Source organism: Carlito syrichta, unplaced genomic scaffold (assembly GCF_000164805.1).
Source record: "Carlito syrichta isolate Samal-C Ts95f unplaced genomic scaffold, Tarsius_syrichta-2.0.1 Scaffold281728, whole genome shotgun sequence".
In the NCBI taxonomy this organism is placed as follows: domain Eukaryota; kingdom Metazoa; phylum Chordata; class Mammalia; order Primates; family Tarsiidae; genus Carlito; species Carlito syrichta.
The window spans coordinates 303457-308759 of NW_007225824.1; positions in this window are offsets into that span (position 1 = coordinate 303457).

Consider the following 5303-nt stretch of genomic DNA (forward strand, 5'->3'; position numbering starts at 1 on the left):
TCGAGCAGAAATAAAAGTCGAGATCATAATTTTTTTAATGTCTTTTCTTCTGAGATTTTTTTTCTCGGCATACCTTAGTTTGTGTGATAAAGACATGCATGTATATAGCCAAAAATACGTATCAGGCACCTAATGATGTTCTAAGCTCTTAACAGATTTAATCCTCACGAATACTCAGTGAGGTAGATACTGTTATAATCAGTCCTATTTTACAGGTGAGAAACTGAGGCAATGAGAAGTGTAAGTGATGTGCCCCGAGTCACACACTCAGGTAGTTTAGCTCCAGAGTCTTTGTTCCCAGCCGCCAGCCTCTCCTGCTCCCACCAGCTCCAAGAACAAGTTCAAGGATAGGAACAGGATGGGTTATGAGGGCCACAGCCAGTGGCTGCAAGAATAGACTGGAAGATACAGTGCATGATGGGAGAGACCTGCACAAGTCTCATCTGCCCAGAGTTTATACTTTTGGTGCTGACTTTGTGGCGTTTGGGTGAGTCTACCAGGATCAGAGGTCACTGGAGATGCGTATACTTAGAACTATCAAAAATACCCATTTGGGCAGGGCACGGTAGCTCACACCTGTAATCTCAGCACCTTGGGAGGTCAAGGCGGGAGGATTACTTGAGGCCAGGCATTCGGGACCAGCCTGGGCAACATAGTAGACGCCATCTCTAAAAAAAAAAAAAAAAAATTAGCCAGGTGGGGTGGTGCATGCCTATAGTCCAAGCTACTAGGGAGGCTGAGACAGGAGGATCATTTGAACCCAGGAGTTTGGGGCTGCCGTGAGCTATGATCAGGCCACTGCATTCCAGCCTGGGCAACAAAGTGAGACCCTGTCTCTAAGAAAAAGAAAAAAAATTAAATACCCGTTTGCCTCTTAATGACAAGCTAAACCCTTAGTGCTCTTTTATGAGAGATTTGCTGACTTCTGCCCCCTCCCCCGGAATGATTCCAATGGAAAAAGACCCCGCCCGAAGACTGGTGGGAGAAGTAAGACCGACTCCCATGGGTTTCTAAAGCATCACAAGGCGTGTTCAGTGGCTGCCTGCACTGAGCCAGAAAGGGTTTTGCCTGCTGACTTCATTTTTACTCTCTGCCAAGGAGCACCCCAGGCCACCACAGCCTCTGCAGCAAGCCATGTCTGGAAGGCCTTTCCATCCAGAAAGAAAATAGGCTCTGCTATTTCAAAACGCAGAGATGGGCCAACCACCAGTGTGCGGTGTTTGTCCCTTGGATGGTTTCTTTGGGAGGAAGCACTTGCCCAACGAGGGCAGCAGCAGACTAAAATCTCATGCTGGGTTCCAGACGACTCGGGGTGGTTTGACACGCAGCCCAACCTGTGCATGTGACCCTCGCAGCGCTGACTTTCGGGCCTTTTTCGTTTTTCCTCCGGCTGGATTCACTTAGAGAGACTCGAGTCGCCACCAAAGAAACCGCCCAGCCGCACCCAGCTCCACCCCCAGCCCTTGCTTCTGGTTCCTTCCATATTTAAGGCCACCTGGAATTCTTGGCCCGTCCATTGCAATTCTCCCCTGACGGGACCGCAGAGTGTCAGAGCTAGAAGGGGGCACCAGGGAAAATGGGGCCGAGCTCTCCGATGTGCAGGTCGCAACCCCATCGCACACTTGCAAGCAGCGTGGACCCGAACCTCTCACGCCCGGCGCCTGCTGCCTCCCGGGCCTCTGCGCTCCAGCGCCCTCTTCTGGCCGCCAGTGGAAATTGCCTCGGGCTGGCGCCGGGTTTTCAGGAGGAAAGTCTTGGGACGCTGACACCCTCCTTGGCATAGACTTTCTCGGAGGCGGGGGGCCCTAGGGGGGGAGTCTCCGGGTTGGCGCTCGTGGAGGACTTCGCTCCCTCTCTCCTGCGCCCCTCCCAACGTCGGCGAGCCCTGAGTCCTCCCTGTGAAGGCTGAGGGGAAGGAGACCCCACAGAAGGACGTGGGGGCGGGCTGGGGAGGGGTCTGCTGTGGGCCTGCCTTGTTGGTTAGAAAAGCCGCAGTTCTTGGCAGGAGAAACCATCTAGTTCGACCAGAAAGCCCAAAGGTCCCCGCTGATGGACAGAGCCGTGAAGTCACAGGCCTTCAAAGAGATGGACAACAAAGGCCCACCTGGAGGTTCGCACACTCAGAGCTCGAAACTCACATTTTGCCGGCCAGCTGCAAGGTGGGCTCATTTCACAAGGCTCTGGTTTCAAACTCCCTGCCTGTGGTCAGCTTCTAAGTACTATGTATTGAGAACTTCACCGTCGTGAGTACTGTTCTCAGTACCTTAGATTTAGTACCCGTTTGAAGACCCACGACAACCCTATGAGTAGGTGCTATCATGACCGTCAAACCCATTCGTAAGAGGGGAAACTGAGGCATGGAGCACTTTCCCACTGTCCGAAGGACGGAAAGTGGAATGCCTGGCATGTGAACTCGGTCTAGCACCAGAACTGAATCTCTTAATGTGTCATATGCACAATACAGGTACATAGAGCTGTATCCTGGGTCCTTAAAGAAAGCTGATTTTATCACTCTGGGAAAGGGAGCATGGTTCAGTGGTGGACAGAACACAGGCATTAGAGACAGACAGATCTAACCCTGAATCCTGCGTCCATCACTTATGTGTGATCTTAGAGTGCACGAATGACCTTTTCTCAGCTTCAGTGTCCGATCAGTAAATCAGAGACAACCGTTCTTACTCCCTAGGATAATCGCCAGGATAAGTGAGATGATAAATGTGCTCACCCTAAGGCACAGATACACAGCCATGAGTGGGTATCACTTAAGTTAATGACCCAGCATCCATTTGACTTGCCTTGTTTAAAGATGACTTGCCTGCACCCGTGAACAAGCTGGACATAGGAAGGATAAAGGTCCTTAGGAATCTAAACTTTTAACAAAAGAATCTTATTAGCAAAACCCATTGGTCATTATCTAAGTTTTAAAAAGAGGCTAATCCCGCCTACACTGAATCAGACACAGGCAACTAAGAGTCGCAGGAAAAAAAAAAAAAGAGGCTAATGAGGGAAAGAGTATGCATATTACACAACTGTTCATGTCACAGAAAAGTACACTCTTAGGTCTTTGAAATAGTTACTATTCCTGGTATTTTGTTTTGAGAAAGCAGGATTTATTGAGAGGACAGAGAAGTTCCCACAGTGGGAGGGAACCCGAAGGGGTTTTTTAATGATATTAAAAATATCATTTTAATGGTTTTTTAATGATATTAAAAATATCATTTTTAATGGTATTTTTAATGATGCAGCTGGATTTATCTCTTTCTGAAACAATAGAGAAAAATGTAGAAATCATCCTTGTGGTCCCTGACTCGGACACTAGATGGCGCTAAAGTCTCGCTTCCATTACATTCTCTGGGTTCCTTCAGCCACCTACCTGTCTGTCGCTTCAGTGTTTTGTTTTTTTTTTTTGAGTTGGAGTCTCACTCTGTCGCCCAGACTGGAGTGCAGTGGCCGCTCCCGGCCACCGCAGCCTCGACCTGCTGGGCTCTGGCGATCCTTCCGCCTCAGCCTTCCAAGTAGCTGGAATTACAGGCATGTGCTACCACGCCCAGCTGATTTTTTAATTTATTGTATCGGGGTCTCACTCTATCCCAGGCTGGAGTGCAGTGGCACGATCATGGCTCACACAGCCTCAACCTCCTGGGATCAGGTGATCCTCCTCAGCCTCCCAAGTAGCTGGGACTACAGGCGCGTGCCACCAAAGCCGGCTAATTTTTTAAAAACTTTTTTGCAGAGACAAGGTCTTGCTAGGTTTCCCAGGCTGGTCTCGAACTCCTGGCCTGAAGGAATCCTTCCACCTTGGCCAGGATCACAGGTGCGAGCCACCGCGTCAGCCTTTTTCCATTTTTTATTAGTGTATCCAGGCATCTACTGAAAGTGAACAGACTTTAGATGAGATTAACCAGAATGTCAGCAGGACCCAACCAACCTACGCTCACTGCACCCCAATAAGTGAGGAAATATTTCATATGTGTCCACTGTGTGACAGTCCATGACGGGAGCTGGAATACAGCCTCGGTTAAGACATCCTGACCCCCAGAGATGTGTCCGCCATCCGGGCCTTTGTTCCTCAGACCGCCTCTGCTCACAGAAAGCTCCAAAAGAATCACATAAGATGATAAAGTCCAGGAAAGTCAGAGCTGGAAGACAACCTGGAGAGCCCGTCACCTCTCTCACTTTTCAGATGGGAAGGCAGAAAGAGGCCCAGAAAGAGAAAGTGAATTATCCAAGGTCGCACAGCCTGGCAGACCAGAACCAGGACCAGCTTCCTGACCCGAGGGCCTTTCTTCCCTTCTCTGCTGTCCTTATAACTCCATGAGAGAGTAAACTGGGATCACAGCAGGGAATGGAGAAAAAAAAAAGGCCTTGGTTTCTGAGTTTCCAAGAATGGCTGTGTGGAACAGCACGCATCCTGACACTGGCAGCTGCACCAATAGGCAAGACCCATTTCGACAGAATGTTCCCAGGGACGTAAACACAGAGAGGCCACAGTTTCCCCACAGGCCCATGACCCAACAGGCGTTGCTTCTGGGTGTTCCCAACGCGCTCCCTCTCTCACAGCACGGCTGGCAGGCCGCTCCCTTCCTATAGCAATTCTGCTGCCCTGATCCTTGCTTGCTTTTGGGCATTTCAGATCTTGGCTTAGGTTTGGGGTGGAGTCAAACCAAACCTCGAGGACGAAGAAAAGGAACAAGGTCGGGTCTTTTTTTTTTTTTTTTTCTTTTTTTGAGTTGGAGTCTCACTCGGTCGCCCAGACTGGAGTGCAGTGGCCGCTCCCAGCCACTGCAGCCTCGACCTGCTGGGCTCTGGCGATCCTTCCGCCTCAGCCTTCCAAGTAGCCGAAATTACAGGCATGCACTACCACGCCCAGCTGATTTTTTTTTTTTTTTAATTTATTGTAAAGATGAGGTCTCGCCGCCCAGGCGGGTCTCGAACCCATGGGCTCAGGCAATCCACTCAACTCAGCCTCCCAAAGGCGTGGGATTACAGGCTGAGCCACCGAGCCCGGCCTGGTCGCGTCTTCTTAACCAGTTGATTTATGAACTTGGGTGAACAACTCCTCTCCCTGAGACTCAGTCTCTCCATCTGTAGAGAAGGGAGTCGGATGAGAACTTCCTCTCAGCCCTAGCTGCCTAAGGCCTGTTACATGGCTGTATAGCTGTCATTGTTATGAAAAGCAATCACACTTAAATACAGCATTTCATGTCATATATATAGGCATCATTTGTTTTCCAGCCTACACTATTTTAATATTAAAAGTATGAGCTTTAACCTGGAATTCGAGTTACAGTGGATCACACCTG